The sequence below is a fragment of the Dipodomys merriami genome, unplaced genomic scaffold (assembly GCF_024711535.1).
Source record: "Dipodomys merriami isolate MVZ:Mamm:240054 unplaced genomic scaffold, mDipMer1.0.p SCAF_2, whole genome shotgun sequence".
Taxonomy (NCBI): domain Eukaryota; kingdom Metazoa; phylum Chordata; class Mammalia; order Rodentia; family Heteromyidae; genus Dipodomys; species Dipodomys merriami.
Genome location: NW_027203381.1, coordinates 78,785,298 through 78,808,090, shown reverse-complemented (window position 1 = coordinate 78,808,090; position 22,793 = coordinate 78,785,298). Strand labels below are relative to the sequence as shown.

General features: G+C 33.7%; 1 protein-coding gene across 14 annotated transcripts in view; it reads right to left on the bottom strand.

The window, feature by feature from the left end:
• Positions 1-22,793, bottom strand: part of Zbtb20 (zinc finger and BTB domain containing 20) — a 730,255-nt gene that overhangs the window by 406,719 nt on the left and 300,743 nt on the right. The window contains exon 1 of one of the 14 annotated variants that reach the window (XM_070030185.1): positions 11,292-11,371. The exons of the other annotated variants lie outside the window; for them this stretch is intronic. The gene's annotated coding sequence lies outside the window, so the exon portion shown is untranslated. Of the gene's footprint in view, positions 1-11,291; positions 11,372-22,793 lie in introns of those variants that run through there. 14 annotated transcript variants of the gene reach the window in all.

The following is a 22,793-nucleotide window of genomic DNA, read 5'->3' as shown; positions in this document are numbered from 1 at the left end:
TAGCTCAGTCCATTGCATACAACAGATATACTGAAGCCAAAGTAGATTTCAAATACTAGCGATTAATTCTTTTAAATATTATCGGAACCTTCACATATCCAAAATATCACTTTGTCTTGCATTTAACCAGTACATGAAATTTATCAGGTACCTTAAAGTACTAGATTAGCAGAATTTAATAGTCTAAAATTTAAATAATAAATAAGTCAATGGAAATGTTTTTAATGATCTAAGAAGGTCATGTTGCTTATATTGACTTGGAATTAAGTATACATATTCAGGAATTGTTCATTTATTAAAATTATGCTACATCAAAGACTTCAGAAAATTCTTTCCCTAATGTTATCTATAGGTATTACTTTGGAAATTATTTTCTACTATTGCAGAGGATGAAACTAGCAAACATTTTCTAAAGTGGAAACTAGTTTCTACTATGCTAACATTACACACATTTCAGTGACATGTAAGCAACACTCAGTTGAGTGAGATTTTTCATGATCTATCTATAGTCAAACAAAACTTTGTGTGCACTAGTTTACTTTATAAAGGCTGTCACTTGAAAGCATGACAGAGTGAAGGTAAATAATATACCTCAGTTTGCATTCTGCTTCTTCATTCCTATGTGATCTGGGGCAGATTACTTAGATTGGCTACGCCTGACCCTGTTTTCACTTCTGGAAGAAATAATGGCATGCCTGTTCTAAAGGACTGTATTAAAAAAATAAAGGAATGAATGAAATAATGAATGCATGTTACTTAGCATGTTGTCTGGCACCTGAACAGCTCCCAACAAATACTAACTGTAATTATTAAAATATCTCAAAACTAGTTGTTCTGGTTATTTTTTCTCTGACCAGATTTTACTTAAAATTTATTGACTACATGTTCTTCCCTTCTGGAGTGATATTTTTTTTTTCTGTGAGTCTAGAATGTTCTCTGACTAATATCTCTTTATCTCTGCCTCATTCCTCAGAATTGCAAAAGAGTTTATTTCCATAGTTCTGTGCTTGATTTTCTGTCACTCTGCTTGGGCTCTGTTCTATTCTGTACTCTGTAGTTTAGGAAGCAAAACTCAAGGAAGAACTAAACTTTATGAAAATTTTTATGGTTACCAAAATTGGGCCAAAATGGATGTTATTAAAAACAAATCACACCAGAGAAGAACCGCTGATGACAGCAGCTGTGAAAGGCTGTATATGGTGGGAAATCAGTGAACCCCAAAGAAACAAAAGGAGAAAAAGGCAGGCCATGAAACTTTCATGATTCACAAGGCAGCCAAGCTTAATGGACAGGCTCTGAAGATTCTAGGAGCCAGAAAAGTCACTTCCTGGATAAAAATTTGGACAGGACAACAATACTGAAAGGACTAATCAAATGGGAATTACAGAAATAGAATGAGAAATAAAATAAATGAAAATATATGACTGCATTGATCTCTTTATGGTATAACCCAATTTGGGGAGACAATATCCCTGTGTACATATACCCCTCAAGATGGGATTGTTAACAAATGCTTAATTGTGATGGTAATAATAATAAGGAACATTATGTTTTTAATAACTAGGGTTATAAATACATGGGAAAGACAAATTATAACTAGAATCTAAGTTAGCAGATAGAGGGCCAGCTTATTCTGTGTTCTATAACATAAAGGTTTTCTTTTTCTTTTTTTTTCAAATTTGTTTTTTTCAGACAGGGTCTTACTATTTTGCACAGGCTTTGAGATTGGGACTGTGTAGTCCAAGCTAACTTCAAATCTATGATCTTCCTGCCTCAGCCTTTCAAGTGCTAGAATAACAGGCCATTTACCACTAAGCCTATCCAAAAGTCTTTTCTTAAGTAAGACATTAAGGATTTAGTTATTTGAAATGTATTTTATGCAGTTAACAGAAACAAAATAGTTGGTTTACAGTGTATACAAACATATAAGCTTTTTTTCTTTTGTTTTCAGATGAACCTGCCTCTCAACTTCACTTACTTTTTTTAAAACTAAAAACAAAGATATGGCCAAGGACATTGAGATGGTCATGTCTCATTAGGAATGAAAGAGAAAACAATAAATATAGGATGAACAAAACCAACTAAAATAGCACAAGCAAACAAATTGCTAGTCAGTTTTCTAGAGTTAAAAATGCTAAGCAGAACCAAAATTACTATTCATGAGAATTAAACAATAAAATTTTCTCAAAATCTGTATAAATTCGTGAGATTATGCAAAATGGGAGGAAAATTTATGCATTTTATGTACAAAATAATAAGAAATGAAACATCTAAATATACTAAAACATACATACACAAACATTGTTTTAGGAAAAGGAGGGGGAAACACATTAATGATGGCACTGGACCGATAACTACTTCTTGAGAAGAAATCACACTACTCCAATGGGATTTTCATATTTCACTATTGACCAGTATTTGACATACATTTGTTAAAAAAACTCTATCCATAGGAAAAATATATTCATTCCTATTTCAATTTGAACTGTGGGAAAGCATAAAATCATTTTTAAAAGAAAATACCCATCTTTTCGGCTAATTAGTTGTCTTTGCTTTTTCCAGTGTAAGTGGATTTGAAAGAATAACAATATGCAGAAATACGTTACTGTGAATATAGCCATCAAGTCAATACGCTATTTAGGATAACACTTTAAAACCATGCTGTCTGACTTATGCTATTACTATTTAATTAATTTCTTTATTTGCCATGTTTAAAATATCTTTTTCACCAAATTTGATACAGAGTGAAATAGATAAGGTGAATATATATTTATGGCTGAAAATGTCAACAATACGACTGCATGATAAATATTAAAATCACTGCTCCTTTTTCATTTTGGAAAAAAATAATCTCTTTTTAGGTGATATCATTTCATGTTAGGCTTTTTTGTGCTGGTTAATATTATAATTAATAATTCATATTTTTGTCTTTCTCCTTTCACTCTGACAACTTTTATTTTTAATCGGTGGGAATGTGCCAAATTGGTTTGTTATTTATTTATAATGTAAAATGACAAGGGAATTGAGTATGTGGAATAAGATAAAGAGATTTTCTTTCATATGACAAAAATTTCTTAGTAATGGGGATGTTCCTTGCTTACCCTTATGGACATGAGGATTTTAGAGAGGCTAGATCAGATGTGATAGTACTCACATGACAACATGTGGTAAATACTTTAAAAAGAATTGTTCATTTATATTTTAAAAATTTATTTTACTTTTGTGAGGACATCTGGGCATCTGCTTAAGAGGAGAATAACAACACAAAAAGCTATAAAATTTATAAAACAAAACAAAAACAAAAACAAAACAACAAAACACTATATTCTGATAGATCCTATAGTGCCAATTAAGTAAAAACTTGGACAAAACAAATCTCTTCTAAATGCAAAAACATGCAAATTTAGTAGGAACAAACATAAAATTTTGTAGATATGAGATTTGTACTGAAGGAATAAAAAAAAGAAATGTTCAGTTTGTTGGACTTTACCAAACATTAAATAATTTCCTCAATTCTTCCCATAACCACAAACTACATATGCAATGCTGAGGCATTAAATGACTGTGATAGCAAACTCCTAGTATGGTATCAAAAACATAAGCAAGCAAATCATTAAGGGAACTGGTTATAAGGAAGAATCACAGGCCTTCCCAAGAACTCTGGAATCTGCACAATGTCAGCTACTAAGATAAAATTAAGTTTGAGTTACACTTTTATGACAAAATTGTTCTACCTCATCAGAGCTTCCCATTGTTGGATAAACCCTTTCAACCTATCCTTTGTGTCAAATTGAGTATTCAAGGACACAGAAAATTTGCTTCCTCCAACATTCCCATGTCTCACATTTTTCATCTTAGTTGGAAAACCACAGTATACATGCTTCAGCTCTCCTCTCACAACCTTTCTCTTTGGCTCTGCTTTATTGCTAACTTGTGCAAAATCTCTGAGTCTTTAATATTGCTTCGGCACTACTTGATTATTCTCCCGCAAGAGAATTAAAAATAATAATAATTTAATCCTAAATCCCATTTACAATGTGACTATTATTTTCAAATTACACTTGTAATATAATATTGAATGTTTTGAAATAATTTCATCAGTAATAGCTAAGAGGTTAGAAGCTGCCCTTGAGTCAAATGTGGGAACTAGTACACAGGGAAGTTAAGTCATTTAGTGGCCACTTATTTGATAACAGAATCTGAACACAGGCATTTTCAGCCTTTTATCCTGATTCTTGAGAAAAACTTCCCCTCCTTTTTCTAATTTTATGGTGTAACGATGTCCACTTTCCAGGCAGTGTATCTCTGAGCTCTTTCAACTATTTTTGTGTAAACCTGGTATTTAGCAATCAAAACTGTACTCTGAAAATACCTAATTGTACAAATGTGATAGTACTATAAGATTAAACTTTGGATGGTTCTGTTAAAAATGGCATAATAATGGTAAAAATGACATAATGATGGTAAAGATAGTCTTATGAGGTACTATTTCTGACCTGGTAAGAATTATTTTATTAAGTCTGATCAGTTTGAATTTTCATAACACACTTTGAGGATATAAGAACAAAAATAAAACTATATATTAAAAGATTACTAATAGTCATGACTATTACTTGATTACTTGATTTCACTAGTTACATACAACAAGGAGAAGTGGCATTTCTAGAATCTTATTTATAATGACTGGTATATAATGAAAGGAAACCGCAAAAAAAAAAAACCCCACAAAAACACCAGAACAAACAAACAAACAAAACCCTACTAGAATAGGTATATTGTTCTTGAAATGGTGAAATTCCAATAGAGCACTAGCTGGCCCAATTATTTGAAAACTTTCCCTTATTAGTAAGAAATACAAACATACAAACCTACATATACAAATGTAATATAAAGATTCTTTCTCTCTCTCTCCCCACCATATACAAACATCAAGTCTACATCAAAATGTATATGTTTAGGTTTTTAGGGAAGCATACCAATATGTTTGGTAAGCACTTTTACTTAAATGGCTTTATTGGATCTGTTAAACATGGAATTAGATTTAGATTTTAGGATGTAGGGGTCTTCTGAAGGTTGGAATAGGGAATGAAAGGAAAGAGTACAGTAAATGAAGAATAAATTGACAACTTTGTGTATTTGTATGAATTTAAGTGCTCCTAATTTAATGAAGAAAAATGTTAGCTATGACATTTGTTTATATGTTTTTGTGACCATGTATTTTTCTCCAAACTTGGCATTTTATGGGTTTTATCATGACAGCCTTTTGGTATCTCTTTAAAAAGTGAGATGGATTTTTCAAATGAAAACGGTTTAGTCTTATTAACATCTGAATGAATATTTCCATTGATTTGTCCAAAAAGTAAGAACTGAGTAATATTTAGAAAACAATCTTTTTCATGATGGCCGGAAGTAATGTTTCCCTACTTTCCAAAAGAAAACTATAGAAACACAAAACATTAGATATGCACACAGATAAAAAAAATAATGTTAAAGTGTCCAACTGCTATCTGAGAGGTGAGGACAGGCTGAGATGTACTCCTTGGCTTCCTTCTGTCCAAAAATTTCCTGTTTCCTTATTCCCTATGGTTACCACCATGGAACATGTTAAAATCTCAGTAGGGACTCTGCTTCAACTTTTCCTTTCAAAACAGAGTGAAAAGCTTAATGGAAAAAAAATGTCCTTCCTATCTCCATGCCAGGCACAGTGTAAGATCCACAAACTTAAAAGCCAGGCAAATAATTTTTTATGTGCCTTAAAACTTAGCAAGTGACCTAGTGCTACAAAAATTCCAAAATTCAGGCATGTGACCTGATTCATGTGTACTGTGAGATGAGTCAAGGAGGATGGGATCATCATATTAAACAGTAAAATCATTCCTCTATGTCTACCCAAAAACGTAATTTTTACTTCAAGGGATATACACGGGTTTCTTTTTTCAAAAAGGGCCTAATTTTTTAAATTAGATAATTCTGTCATTTGTTCACTCTTTATCCCACCATTTCTGTGCTACCCCCCATTTGCACTCCCAAAGACAGATAAATGAACAAACAAGACCGAAGGGAATAAAAACAAAAACAGCAACAAAGGAAAAAAAACTCATTTCCACTTCCTGGAGTTCATGTCTATAAATATTATTTTATATGGTCAGATGCACAGAGTTATTGCACCTATATGATTCTCTCATAAAAAAAATCCTCTGTTGGTCTCACTGTGTGAATGCCTAACAACCTGTACAATTTATCATATCCCAGTATACTTTTTTTTCATTTACCATCCAGTATTTTTAGTTGTAAATTATAGGCACATTTTGGTTACTACCATGTACCCCATGTTTCTTTGAGGCTAGCTTAATTCATTTAATATATATTTTTCCAAATCTTGCCATTTCCTTATAAATGATACAATATCATTCTTTCTATGGATGTATAGAATTCCAGTGTGTGTGTGTGTGTGTGTGTGTGTGTGTGTGTGTGTGTGTGTGTGTTCATGTGTGTGTGTGTTCGTGTGTGTGTGTGTTCGTATGTGTGTGTATCACATTTTCTTGATCCATTTGTCCACAGAGGGGTATTTGGGTTGATTCCATAAGGGACAAATGCAACAGTGACACTTACTAGACCCTATGTTGAAAATACAATTTGTGGGTAGGGATGGGAGGGAAAACTGGGAAAGAGTGATGGAAGGAGGGACATTGTTCAAAAAGAAAAGTACTCTTACCTGATGTACGTAACTATAACCCCTCCTTACATCACATTTATAATAACAATAAAGTTTAAAAATTAAAAATAATTGATGGTAAAAATTATTTGAGTGGCTAAGCTAGTAAACACTGGCAGAGATAAGCACATGAGGTTATAAATCCACAATTTCCTCTTCATGCACTGTTACTTATTCATCTGAGTACTAAGGCTTATTTAAAACTTGTAGGAGAAAATCAGGGAAATGAATGGAATTTAGAAGCTACCATTATGTTCAACCAGTAGGACAGGGCATCCTTTCTTATCTAAAATGCAAATTACCAGTGAGTGATGGCAGTAAAACAAAAATCAACTACAGATAGTTTTTAAGTGGGTTTGCAAAAGTCTGCCTTTTATGTCTTAGACTTACATTTCAACCACCCATCACCATCCATCATCCATAAGGGAATTTCAGGGGATTTGCTGTTTTTCCAAGTCTCCAACCATAAAGGGTAGGACAAGAATAGATAATAGTAGTAGTAGTTGCCAAGTACCACAATGAATGCTGAGGCATCAAAGATTACACTTAACAAAATATATATATATATATATATATATATATATATATATATATATATGAAGTAAGAAGAACAAAAGGAAACTTAACTAGTATGCTCTGTAAAGGTAGGTAATAGGCAAGAATCTATAGAGTCAAAAGATATCTCTTCTCCATTTTATAAATGTAAATTTTATAAATGTAAATACCTTTGTGTCTTTACAACTGACACAAATTCACAATTTTAATCCAAATATTTAAATGTATCATCTTATTTAATGCTCACAGATAAAAATGAGTGTTATTATTTGCATTTTATAGATGAGAAAGCTAAAGCTGACAGATGAAAAAAACTATTTCAATTTTCATACTAAGCAAGAGATGAACTCAGATCTCTCTGATTTTAGTAGCCAGGTTTTCAAACATTAGGCAAAAGATTCATAACTCTGATTATGCATTAGAATGATATAAGCTTTTAAAAATTACTAGTACCACTGGCCAGGAACAGTGAAATCGAAATTTCTTGCACATGACCCAAACATGAGTGTTTCAAAGGTCCTCTGGGTCATTGTGGCACCCAGCCTCATAGAGAACCACTGTACTACTCTGTGTTGCCAAGTCTCATGGCAGGGATGTTTCTTCTGACTTACACTGGTGACCTTGGTGCCATGACGAGAAGTAATAATAATACATACGGGGAATAGTTTCTTACACATTATATTGTCACAGCTGAATATGGTCAAAGGTCCAGCAAAGCATGCTCACTTCCATCTATAGGCTACAATGAATACAAACAAGACATTTGTTCATCATTCTCAAAGGGAAACAGCAGCTTTCAAGCAGGAACCATTAGTACAATGTATGTAATAGTGAGTTCATGTGTGACAGCTCCGCTCCTCATGGCTAGTTCATATTGAAGTGAATCATTAAAATTTCCAATGGCATCCTCCCTCCTCTCTTTTCACAAATCTAGCAAGAGTAGCTACTACATCTAAGGAGGAAAGAACCAATTATTATTCTTTACAAAGATGTTCCATCTAGGATCTCAGTCATTGAAAACATAAAAGAAAAATGAAGGAAAAATATCTACAGTGGGAAGACCATGAAATCTGAAGTCAGAAGGTCTAGGTTTGTGTCTGTGCACAGCCACATAACTGCCGTGGCATGAAGGCACTCGAAGCCTGGATTTCCTTTTCTGTACTTAGGCTATATCTCCCTTAGGGCAATGATTCAAAAGGTGTGGTCCCCAACAGCTTCATCTGGAAACTTGTGAGAAGTGAAATGATCAGTGCTTACTCCAAAATCAGAACCAGAACCCTAATGTGAAAGGGGAGGTAATCTACAGTTTATCAACAACTCTCCAAGGTGTTCTGATCATCACCTAGGAGATCCTGGTACACCCACCTCCAGAGCATTGTTGTCTAAGGGTACAAGAACATGTGCACAAAACGGTTAGTTCCTATTACGATAGACTGAAATCAGAAATCTCAAATTCTCTTCCAGAAATATTTAGAGAAATAATTTTCCAGCCTACAGTAGTTAGATAATAACCTCACTTGTGAATTTCATTTTGAATGAGTAGACGAGGCACAAGTCAACCAGAGGTTATGCAATTAGCTTGGAGTCAAAGAGAAAGCAAGGAGTAGAACTAAGAAAGAAACCCCGGGGTGAACTTGATTTTAATTCAATCAAATTGTTAAGGTACCAACCACTCACCTTCCTCTACAATGACAATGAACCTTTTAATAAACAAGTCTTTATCCTCTTAGCTTAAAAAATATAGCAGTAGCTTTTTGGATTTTTAAAAAGATTGACTTCTATAGTTCTGGGAGAAGGGCAGCACAAGAGTCAGTAGGAATCTCAGCTTCCTAAAGGGTAAAAGTGCAAATACCTCACTCTCTCTATATGTGCAGTGGGTCAGAGCCAGTTCCTCACGTGGTGGGTACCATGCTATACAACAAAAAATATTCATCCAAGGTGGAGTTTCCGTGTGTGTGTGTGTGTGTGTGTGTGTGTGTGTGTGTGTGTGTGTGTGTGTGTGTGTGTGTGTGTGTGTGTGTGTGTGTGTGTGCGCGCGCACATATATATTTCTATAACATTACTTATGTACTATAAAGCATAAACTGAATCTTAGGAAATGCTTTGTGATGGCTTTCCTCACCCTCCTTCCTGTCAGAAGCACTCTATCTTTTTGCTGTAATTTATCTGATATAGCTACTAAGATGCTTGATACTTTTACCCACAAAAGTGCCGAAAAACAAAGAGCGAGAGAATGGGTTGTTAATGAAATTCTCTGATTGTAAAAAGCACTTTGGAATGATCAGGTGGTAAATAATAGTAAGAGGAAATAACATAAAGTGCTTAGGTGCTACAGCAATAGTCACCATAATAAATGCAGAAGAGATCAGACATGAAAAGAATTTGCATTTTATGCAGCTGCTGTGTGTATATAGAATATACAGGAGCTAATTTTTCAATAACACTGCTAAAATACTGTTCAAAATCTATTCTTGCTGTCTTCTCACTTTAAAAGGCATTATATAGAAAACACCCATCTGTCCTACTGAAATGTTGAATGTGTGCAAAGAGGCTAGAAAAAGAGCCTTTTGCATGCATGAAAAGAGCTCAAATAAAAGGAAAGAATAAAAAAAAAGTAGCATTATTAGACCAGCTATGCAGACATGTACACAAGTAATCGTTGAGAAATATCACTGATAAATAATTTAATGTTTAATGTGTGGCAGAGTAACTACAATAAAGATATATGGTCATATACCAAAAATACAGATGTGTGCTTTTCTGTTTTCAGGGCTATTTTTATAGTGTGGCTTGTTTTCTTTAATGGAAGCAGAAAGAAAGGAATAAGAAGTATGTTGTTGTTGTTGTCAATTATTGTTGTTCTTTAGTTTTAGCTATGATACTAAATGTCAACTTCATACCAGAACCCACTAATAGTTCCATGAACTCAGAGCTTACCATAAATTTATTCTCAATTTTCTCATTTTTAATAGCTGTTCAGAATCCAAATGCCTGTTCATTGGGTACTAAATCCTAACCCATGGTTATTTTCCTTTTGAAGAGAGTTGGAGGAAATGCTAGGGTTATAGACTCTTTTAACCATATGGAAAATATCTGATTAAGAGTGAGAGAAAACAGAAGACAGTATAGAAAGACAAGTAGTAAACATTATTGAGCACTGGAGACCGAATAAGCCAACAGATCCAGTCCTGTCCTTTGATTTCCCTTTTTATCAAATGAAGAATTATTTTTAGGTGCTTTTCTGTCCTCTTCTCTTTACAAAATGAGATTGGGTCTACCCATTCAACTATATTTCAAAATATCTCAAATTTCCAAGATGAAAGAAGACACAAACTTCCTGACAGAAACCCAAAGAGGGAAATAGCACAAACTTTCATTTATTTCTAGCGCAGGAAAGTGGTGAGATAACTACCAACATAAGAAACTGCTATTAAGCTGGGCCCCAGTGGCTCACACCTGTAATCCTAGCTACTCAGGAGGCTGAGATCTGAGGATCGTGATTCAAAGCCAGCCAGGCAGGAAAGTCTGTGAGACTTATCACCAATAAACCACCAGAAAACCAGAAGTGGTGCTGTACCTCAAGTGGTAGAGCCCTCACCTTGAGCTGAAGAGCTGAGAGACAGCACACAGGCCCAGAGTTCAAGCCCCATGACCAACCAAAAAGAAAAAAAAAAGAAAACTACTACTAGCCAGGTGTCAGTGGCTCACACCTGTCCTAGCTACTTAGGAGGCTGAGATCTGAGGATCATGGTTCAAAGCCAGCTGGGGCAGAAAAGCTCCCATGAGACTCTTATCTCCAATTAACCACTCAAAACCTGGAAGTGGCACTGTGGTTCTAAGTGGTAGAGTGCCAGCCTTGAGCACAAAGAAGCTCAAGCACCCAGGCTCTGAGTTCAAGCCCCGAAACTGACAAAAAAAAAAGAAAGAAAGAAAGAAAAGAAAAAAAAAACCCTTACTACTAATAGTAGTAATTACTATTAATACTTAGGACTGTAGAGCATGATTGATTATGAAGATTCACCTGTATTAGGGGATACTCCAGGACAAGAAGGACATCAAGCTATCTTCCCATCTTCAGAATTCAGCCAGTTAGACTCCCTGTTAAGCTGCAACTTCTCTGAAACAGACTTCAGTAATGACACTGGAATGTACACAGGGACCATGGCGTAAAAGCATCTCCCAGTCCCTTGTTCTAAAAGTTAACTATTAAACTATGTGTCATTAATCCTGATTTGGTTTACTCAATCCTAGAAACAAGGACACACTGATCAGATTGCCTGGGGCCATTGAACACCTAGTGAAGCCTTTGTGAAGGCAGTGTTCTTCCCATCAGCACCACCCAAAGGCTCTCTATTATGGTACTATCAAGTTTGTTACTGGTGAAGGATGGAAAGTATCTTCTTTTAGAGAACAAGTTCTTTCTCTCCTTTATCTTCTAGTACCCTCAACATTTTAAAGTTTAATCTTTTTCCCTCCATTCCATTTTTTTCTACTTTTTAAATTATTTTCAGACTTGTTTTCTGTGCACTTCATTCTAGTAGAAGTTAGCTTATTTTTTTCAACACCTTTTAGTGAAATGCAATAATAGACACATGGAGAGGGATTGGTTTTACATTTATTTTTAGATTTCATCTGTGACAAAGATCTTTTCCCTATATTGATTTTTCTAATGTACTGATCACGCTACTTCAAATGGCTATAATCTGGCTTAAAAATCTAGTAGTCAGTCACTGTTCAAACCATTTTTCAAAACAGTTTTTTTTTTTTTTTTTTGGTCCGGTTGTGGGGCCTGAACTCTGGGCCTGAGCACTGTCCCTCAGCTCTTCAGCTCAAGGCCAGTGCTCTACCACTTGAGCCACAGCGCCACTTCCGGCTTTTTTCTTTTTGCTTATGTGGTGCTGAGGAATCGAACCCAGGGCCTCAGGCATGCAAGGCAAGCGCTCTACCACTGAGCCAACTTCCCAGCCCTCAAAACAGTTTTAAAGGCAGGCACTGGTGGCTCACACTCATAATCCCAGCTATTCAGGAGAAGATCTGAGGATTGTGGTTGAAATACAGTCCAGGCAAGAAAGTCTATGAGACTTATCTCCAATAAATCACAAAAAAAGCCAGAAAAGGAGCTGTGGCCCAAGTGGTAGAAAGCTAACCTTGAGCAAAGGAATTCAGGGATAGCACCCAGACAAAGTTTAAGCCCCAGGATGTGGGGGAAAAAAAAAAAAAAAACAACTAAACAAAAAAGGTGTAAATTTTATTTTATTCTCTGTTAGAAGTAGACTTTTGTTAGGGTAGGTTTCACTTCCTATTTGGAGTCATAGTAGCACAGCAGCACAGTTTGGAACATTGGTTTTAAATGTATCATGATTGGGATTATATCTATATCTATATCCATATTCAAAATATTTTAGACTGAGCCATTTGCAGCTAGTACCATATAATGGAAATGCTAAAACTGACCAATGATGCCTTACTTTTGGAAAGATATTTTCTCATGTAAACAATTCAAGGGGCTGGAGAAGAGATGTGACAAAAAATATGGAATTTTCCTCTACATTTTTTATAATACCACCATTTCCATAGTGGTTATATCTGTGGAAAGGACAGGTTAGAAATAACATGGCAGGAAGCCAATTTTTGAATGGACTTCAAAACAGCAAATTTCAACTTACAAAATGCTAAACTTTTAGAGCTGTTAATGTTCACTTATATTATTTTAAAGAGAGGAAACAAAGTAGAGGATTCATGAGATGAAGAGAATGGGTCCTAGTTGAGTTCAGATTTGGAAAATATAGCAGTATCTAACTAACCATCCATCCATCCATTCACTAAAAAGAAAAAGGAGAATTTGACTAGGTAAGTAGTTAAAGGTAGAGGGCTTGTTTAGCATGTATGAGGCTTGGATGTGATCCCCAGTGTAGATAAATAAATAGATAAACAAACAGGAAAGAAACAGTATTTAGGCATAGTTTTACACTGAGATTTGATAAATACACAAGAAATCCCACTTTTCAAAAAAGTTAAAGAAAAGACAACTATCTTACTTTTATTTAGAATAAAAAAAATGGAGACATAGAAAATTGGTAACTGTCAGGATTTGAGAGAAGGAAATGGAATATTCACTGAGACGATAGAGGATGAATGAACGTGAAAAATGGAGCCCAAGAAAAGCATTTGTGGTATGTAATCCTAAAGCCTAGGTATCTCCCAACGAAATTATATAGTTTTTATAGTTTCCATTATAGAGGAGTATTTGAAGATAAGATTATTCAAGGGTTTTTGATATAGTTTATTTTATTCTCTTTTCATTTTAGCTATCTGGTTTTTTTTCTTTCAGCTAAAACTTCTCTATAATTTCCAGAGAAATTTCATGGGTACCCTTAGAAGTTCTGATACAAATGAATAACAAAGTAACGTGTTCTTGTTTCAAAGCATGGTCTTGGAGTTTGGAGTATAAATTGATGAACTAATCATTCCATATGTGCTGGGACAAAGAGAAAAATACAGTACTTTGAAAAATAAAGAATATTAATTTGAAGTCCAATATCACCAATGTTTGACTGTATTTGCTACAATTGTTAAATTATATATCCTAGTTCTTAATCATCTTGAAGAAAAGATAATGAACTACTTTTTTGGCATACATTTTCTAAACTCGAAAATGCCATAAAATTTAAAGTGTCATTAATAGCTCATAAAGTTAAGTTAGCTGGTGGTGGGTGGAGTAAAAGTGTATGGCATTCACTTTATAAAAGTACAAATAATTATAACAATTTTTATGGGACTTGTTGGTCAAAGATCTACAGGATATATCTGTTGAGAATAATAACCAAGTTTTAGTTTGGGAGAAAAAGAATAAGACAAATAAAGGAAGTTCTTGATAGGAAGGCAGCAGCCCTTGGTCTATCAACTACTTATTTCAAGCCATCATTTCTTAAAAAGTTCTCTTAAATAAATAGATTAGCAAAGAGATTGCCTGTACTAGTGTCCTTTTCCATTCTGGAAATGTATATAACACTGGCTTCCTATTTCAAGAAAATGACAGACATAATTCAATCTTATCACTTCGCTTGCTGTGTTGAAACTGGCTATACCTCTGATGAAATGACACGACAAACTTCTCACTACAAAGAATGTAAATAACACAAGCACAAGCAATATAGTGATGGAAAAGTGTGAGCTTTAGAATATTACGACATTGAGTCCTACTGTTCACCAAGTCATTTAACTTCTGTAGGTCAAGATTTTTTCACCTACTATTAAGTGAAAATAAAAGTAACTGTTTCATAGGACTGTTTCAAGAATCAAATGTAAAATGTTTGGCATAGAGAGATAAACAGCAATGGCATCCTCACATATAGTAAAGTCCAAATAAAAAATATCTAGCCAGAACTGAAGCTCCTTGAGGTAGTTTTGGTATTCATGCTATCCATGGTATCTTGTAGCCTAAATATTTGGCTATTTAGCAATGCTTTCTGGAGATTTTTTAAATGACATTTCCCAAAGGTCAAGCTAGCTTATGGTTATGCGGAAGTTCTGCATTTAAATGGGAGCTTTATTCAGTTTATAAAATTTGGTCTCTAAACCCAGGTTCAAAAGACTTCTGGCATAAATGATAAGGGTGACATTAAAAAAAAAGAAAACCAATCACCACCACCAACACCAACAAAACCCCAAATAAAACACGATGTTTTAAAAACTAAAGTAGGAACTGAAAGCTATCACCTTGACAAGTTCCCTGAATCAAAGTCATATGCAGAAGAAAAATGACATATATGAACAGCCTGTACAATACAAAGAGCAATTTAGAGGGGTATAAAACTAAGATTTAATTTGTTTGAAATTCTGACTCCAGCGTAAGAGGTAAAAAAAGATTCAAGAATCCATATCTGTAGAAAGAAGAGCAGAAAGGCAGAATTCCTAGGAATTGAGAAGCGTTTTAAAATAAAATCTTTCATTTGTATGTTCCAAGGTAGTGCTAGCTACAGAAAATACAAATATTGATGGGTTAAATCAGGACTGAGGAAAATATAAAGCCAAATACAGGCAGCTCTGAGGGGAAAAAAATAGGCAGCTTGGTTCTCAACTGTCATCACAATTCATTTATGTTTCACATCCCACTGTTTGTGACATTAACAGAATTTCGAATTTAGCAACGAACTATTTTTATATTGTGAATCTCTGCAGCCATTTTCCATATGTAGCTACCACCACAACTAGCAATAATAGCCTTTTGATCTTTAATTTTTTTCCAGTTAATACTATGCAAATTAGAATTCACATAAGAATTTTTCAAGTTAGTTCCCCCACCCCTTTTTTCTAACCATTCAAAGTAGATCATTGTCCCTGTTATTTATTCACATTAAGCCCAAGTTATTTGGCTATTTTAGTAACAAATTCTTGGGTAGTTTTTCGTTCATTGTGATTTTTCCAAAGATTAAGTTAGCTAGTAATTTTTGAACTGTATTTTCACTTAATTAGAATAATTAAAAGTAGTTTTTCTATGCAGACATTTAAATAGGCCAGATTTATAAGTGGAGTTCCTACTGTGTGTCAAACATTAAGCAACTGTTGTCATGTATATTAAGGTATATATTAATGAGCGATAGCCATTCTAACTAGGGCTTTTCTGCAATGTAATTGTCATAGTTATTGCTGTTGTTAACACACATGTTTTATTATGAATCAAGAACTTATTTGCATCAAGAAATCTACCTTTGACCATACACAAGATATTAAAGTCCACTTTCCATGGAGGACTTAAGATAAAAAGTTACTTATTTGTGATTACATAATTTATAAATTGTGGAGGTAATAACCAAACATGGAGCCCACTTTGTATAACTACAGACATCACGTTCTTTTCATGATATATTTTGGCTTTTCATACTGAAGCAATGCTATAATTATTAAAAGTGCACACAAAGTATTATTGTTCATTTAAAATAACATCATTATTCCACTGTGCCTTTCTCTTAAAACCATTTATACTTTTACAGATCATTCATTTGATATTCACATACTTTTACTGACAGCATATTAATTCAACCCAATAAAGATTCTTTAGTTACCTACTAGGGGTACCAGTTAAGGCAAGTGATGTTTTCTCACTATCATAGAAATACATTTGATAAGTAAAATCTCCTTCCTGAATACATCATTTTTAGATGAAATTTTATTCCTAATATATTTCCATTACTGACATATAAAGAAAGGTGCACTACACTGGGGCTTTGAATTTAAGTTTTTTTTTTAAAGAAAATAAAGGTAATTAATCACAAATCACTGAAACAGATATCTGTAACATAAAAGAAATTTAAGGTGGTTTTAGACTTTATTTCTACCAAGAAAGAGAAATTTAGACTGCATAGTAGCATTTATCTATAGTATACAAATAATAATTTTAACCTATAAAACCTAGGTCCTTAATTGTTCTGTAAAGATGATAACTATAACCCATCTTCAAACAGAAATGCATGCTGAATTGATTTATCAAATGTCATAATGGAATTGAACTGTATACAATATAGTTTCCACAAGTTTCCCCAGTAATGAGATAATTACATTAGTAATAATCATAATAGCAATTTCAATAGCAATGTTGGAATTTATTGAATATATTGCTATATGACAAGTACTGTGGTTGGTATTTTATATGCATTACTTTATTCAAAATATTGCATGAAGTAGTGTTTATATTGATTTTACAGAGAGGTACACTAAGACAAAAAAAATCCAACTGACTTGACCATAACACAAAGAGAAAAGAGATATAGCTGAGGTTAGACCTCAAGAAGTTTAACTGTCATATGTACTCAAGGAAAAGTTAGGTCATGTGTGATAATTTCAAGAGAACAGGTCATGTGTGTTGCTCTCTCTATATCACTCGCCCATTCAGTCTTTAAGTCCCAATATGAAGAGAACTAACTAAAGTCAGGGTTTGGGTTTCTGCTACTCAGACTGCCTGCCAATTAAAATGCTCCCTTCTGAGAGCCTGTGGCTGGCTGTTATACCCTAGAACATTACATGTACAAAGTACCTGATGAATATTAACAATGGTTTTCTTAATTAGAGAGTTAATAGTGATTTACCTTTTGGCCCCTTATTGTCTAAAATATTTTCATCACAGCCACATATTACTTAGTTTATTAACGGGGAAAATAGAACTTAAAAATTCCCTTTTAATTTAACATTAGGCTGATAGTTATAATTTGCTTTAAGAGAGCTTTATTGTTTTGGGGGAATGTGGCTTAGTGGTAGAGTGCTTACCTGGAAGCTTGAAGCCTTGGGTTTGATTCATTAGTACCACATAACAGAAAAAGCTGGAAGTGGCACTGTGGATCAAGCAGTAGTGTACTAGCCTTGGGCAAATGAAGCTTAGGGGTAGCACCCAAGCCCTTAGTTCAAGCCCCAGGACTGGCAAAAAAAAAAAAAGAAAAAAGAAAAAGAAACAGAAAGAAATCTTTCATGTTGCTCTATTCTTCGACCTTTTCTAGGACAGTATTATTTTCTTTGTTGCTCGTGAAACTGTTCACTCACGTATCTTTCTCTCTTTCAGAAAAGATTGTGGTAACAAATCACTAAGTGATGGCAGAAATGTGATTAGGAGGTCAAATGATATTCTCTGTCTCAGATATGGGGGATAGAGTTGCTCATTGGGAAAAATGGAGGACTCTAAGGAAGGTTCTTACATTCCAAACTGTAGGAGGGCCCTACTAAGTGAAACTGATGCCAAATATTTACTCACAATGATTCAAAACAATAATGGACTTTGAATTATGATTGGTAAGTATCCTGATTCAGATAATATAATATTCAAGTAATAACAAAATAACCTAAATTTAGAGACTTTAGTGTTTGGATGTTTGTTGTTGTTGTTGTTGTTTTGGAATAAGGGATTGTCTCTTAACCATCTCTTGTACCCAGAACCAACACATAACTAAGCATGTAATAGGTCTCAAACTATAGCTATAAAAACAAACAAACAACGTTTCATAAAATGGTGAGATGTGGCTTAAAAGATTCAAGAAAATTCAGTGTTTGTCTAAAACAGGTTGCTCCAGTTTAATTAGTAGCCCATCATCAGTAATTATTGAATGTGTGTGTGTGTGTGTGTGTGTGTTTGTGTGTGTGTGTGTGTGTGTTTGTCTTAATGTTTATATATTACACCATCAACAATTGGGGTAAGGAGATTCTACCATACTTTGTTCATATACTAAAATTTTAAAGCCATAATTTTAAAATACTAGTTTTTGAATTTAGGTAGTCTACCAACTACGGATATCCAAGCTCCATTCTCAGGGCTTTTGATTCAGAAATTCTATACTGATGTTCAAGAACATTCATTTTCAATAAGTGCCCTAGTAATCCTGATATAGGTGGGCCTTGTACTACTTACTATGAAATGGTCTACAAAGTATTATAGAAATAAATCTTTCTGCATCAATTTTTCAATAAGAAGAGGAGACAAGTCTATTAAATGTGACTTAACCATCAAATTTACCTGTGAAAAGAGCAGGCAGTTTGCTAAGACTTTTGAAAATGGAACAAGGGAGAACACAAAGGTGAGAAATCTTACATTTCAACCCAGAAAAAGCTCTTGTAAAAACTTCAAAAATTCTGATAATCTGCTTGGAGTGTAATGGAAGAAGAATGGCATCCACATAGCAATGCTTTAGGTGCCATTTAGGAAAGTAATGTTGATTCAAGAGGTTTATTTGATAAAACATGTTTTAATGGTTATTATGAAGGGAGAAACCTTCTAAATCTTTGATTTGCAGTTATAACATGTACTTATCTGAAATAAATTTGAAATTTTCCCTTTTCCTTTAACTCCTTATTTTCCTTAAAATATTAGTCTTGCCAACATTATAGTATGAATGTACTTTCTTTCCTACCCTGCCCCTAACAGACAAGGAACTTATGCTCTAGGACTGGAAAAGGATTATGTTCACATTCATGTCCCAGGGAAGATTTTGCTTCTCTGCTTGAGCTAATATTTAGGTCTTTGCAATATAAGATGTACAATTATTTTCTCTCTTTTTTATTGTGAAAATACTGTACAGAGGGGTTACAATTACATGGGCAAGATAATGAGTACATTTCTTATCAAGCATTGTAGCCTCCTCCTTTGTTTCCCCAATTATTCTTAAATAGTTGTATAAAGGGGTTTCAATTCAACATATATGTTTATGAGTACCATGCATGTTGATCAATGTCATTCCTTTCATCATTTTCCCATTTTTCCCAACTCCACACACTGCATCAATTTACCTAGTTCCATTTTCACATATATTCATTGAGTATTATGAATGAACTCACTCACATGTACCCCCTTCATCATTTACCACCCCACTTCCCTTTGCTATACCCCTCACAATACGTGTTCCAACTTCCTGGTATTTACTTTGTTGAATTTTAAGTTAGTTGTTCAAAGGAGTTATGACATTGGAGTCTTCCCCTGAGTATACCATACTTTAGATAATATGTTTGTGTGCATATGCATTTAACCTTATATATCTTTATATATATATATTTATAATTTATCAGAGTATAATGCTGGTTATAATTATTTTCAACACTTGTTTTCAATCTTAGCATTGACATCTCTAAAACTAAATGTCAACTTTCAATGACAAATAATAGAAGTTACAAATAATAGTATTTTATTATTATGGATATTATAAATTATATAACATGTTATGCCTTTTCTCTTTGTAATGGCTGCAAGAAAGTTTAAAAGGGATTTTAGTAATTGGTGCTGTGGCTCAAGTGGTAGAGTGTTCACCTTGAGCTGAAGAGCTGAAGGACAGTGCCCAGGCCCCGAGTTCAGGCCCCTACATAGAGAAAGGGAGAGAAAGAGAGGGAGAGGGGGAGAGAGAGAGAGAGAGAGAGAGAGAGAGAGAGAGAGAGAGAGAGAGAGAGAGAGTAGAGCAGTTCAACAAGTATAGTTTACCTGTTCCTGGTTTCATTTCTAATATCTTTATCCTTGTTTATTATTGTATTTTATTTTTATCATCCACTTCTAATTAATGTACTTTGCTTTATTATCTATTTATCTTTCTTTGCCATTTTAATTCCTTTACTAGAACAAGAAGTTCAAAATAGCAAAATGAAACTGAGTGTCTATGAACATATATACATTATGCATATTTATGTACATATTTATAAATCTGTATATATTACATATATAAAACCAAAAACTAAAAATAATCTTAAATAATAGAGTTACCTTATAGGCTTATAGATTATAGATTATAAGATTATAGATTATAGATTCACTTAGTATTTGTGGTACTCAAATATATGGAGATATGAAACTTAAATTTCACTATGTGATGATCCACAGTAAACTGGATATAAGAGTTTCGACAGCAGATCATTAAAAATGATGTCATTTTGTTCTGAAAATCAACTATAGTTGTTTTGAAATCATTATGTTCAGTATGTAGGTTATATCTTTTAAAAAAGTACTTGGCATAATCAGCCTACCAATATATAGTATACAGAAAACATACTTTTCTTCAAAAAATATTTTGAGTGCCTGTAACATTTTTTCCTTATAGTTCTCAAACCAAATACTTCATTTCTTGTTTTCCCTCACTATTTTATTTATTTATTTATTTATTTATTTATTTATTTATTTATTTATTTATTTATTTTTGTCTGCCATGGGGTTTGAATTCTGGGCCTGAGCACTATCCCCCAGCTTTTCAGCTCAAGGCTAGTAGTGCTCTACCACTTGAGCCACAGCGCCACTTCTGGGTTTCTGGTGGGCTATTGGAGATAAGAGTCTCATGGACTTTCCTGGCTGGACTGGCTTTGAGGCATGATCCTCAGATCTCAGCCTCCTGAGTAGCTAGAATTACAGGTGTGAGCCACCCGCACCTGGCTTAATTAAATAATTTTTATTAAGCAACAAAGAGTGATAGAACAGTGGTAAGTCATGCCAATACTGAAAAGTTACATTCTGGCCAAATCGCATCTTTTTTTTTTCTTTTTGCATTTTCATTTGATAATGAACCAATCAGCCCCAATATAGTTTTAGTAAAACTCAGGTAAAGGTATGAGAAATCTGTTTGTAGAGTAGGCATTTTGAAAATGATATTTATCTTGCTTTGCCCACACTGGGCTGAAATATTACTATGTTATGGACCTAAATGTGATTTTGGTTCTTTTATTAATTTCTGAATTTCAAATCTTGCCAGATGTCAAGAAATACAATAGTACCACCTGGAAAGAATGCCAGTTTGCACTTGTTTTTTTGTTTTCTGTTGCCCTCTGAACTAGCATGGGCAACCAATAGCTGATTCATACTTCAATTACATCACAATTGGATTACAGAAATGCTCTTTAGTCTGACCTCTGTATGTCTTTTGCAACTCGTTTGTGGAGTCCAGAAGCCTGCAGCTGGACTTCAGTTTTGTTCCAACAATCATCATTTTCTAAAGTTTCTGTAATTCACTCTGAGTTTCACTGATGACAAGCCCCAAACTCACAAAAGTATTTACATTTAGTGGGTTCAATCAAATAGAATGCTCATCACTAACTCGCTATAGGTTTGTTTTATTCAGCACTGTGGCATTCATTTTCTATATATCAAAGAGTATAATGACATTATTCACTCATAAAATATTTATAAAAAAGTATTGTAGAACATTTTTTAAAAAGTTTTTAAAATCATAGTGTCATATTCTTAAACTCTTTCATAGGACTCTGGTTCAATTTTCAAGCCTTTCCAAGTTCTTATAATTCTGTGGTATTCATAATAAAGCAGGCAGATGGTTTAGTCTCTGAACATATGCTTTAAGTGCCCTCTTTGCTATTTTCAAAATAATGGACCAAATTTTGCCCTCAAATAGTCACAAAAACTTCACAGAGGCTGCCTCTTGAAATCCGAGGATAGAATGTGGTCCAGGAAGAATTAAAGTTTAAAAACATACAATATTATATTTTCTTTCGAGCTCTCTTCTTCATAAAAAGTTAAGCTATAGATTTTAATAAAACAAGCTATAGTAAGAAAAATTCCTAGTAAAATATTACATGGTATCAAGAAACAGATAGAAAACAAATGCTCTTTTACTTGTATTTATTTGTATTTTAAAATTCTGATTATCTAAAACTTTGTGCAAGTTGATTCGTTTAATTTCTGTATGATTGCCAGATTCTCAATTGTTAGTATTTTTCTTATTTGTTACTATTATGTAGGTATTTATTTTTAAAGAGCTTTACAATAGTTAATTATTTAATTTAGTCTAAATTGAATTTACACCATTGTTTTAAATCTATGCTACCTGTAGGTATCACAATTCTAAAATGTTATTCAACAGCCAGTTATTCTTACTTCAAAAACTTTGCAGTCAATGAAATCACTTTTTTGAGGTTTCAAATAGTATATAATACATCCTCAGTTGATGAATGTATTTTAGTAGCACAATTCATATAATCTGACCAAATTCATAGAAGTATTTCCTCTGTTTCTTAATGTTTACATTTTATACTTGAGCTTTCATTTCCATACTTACATATT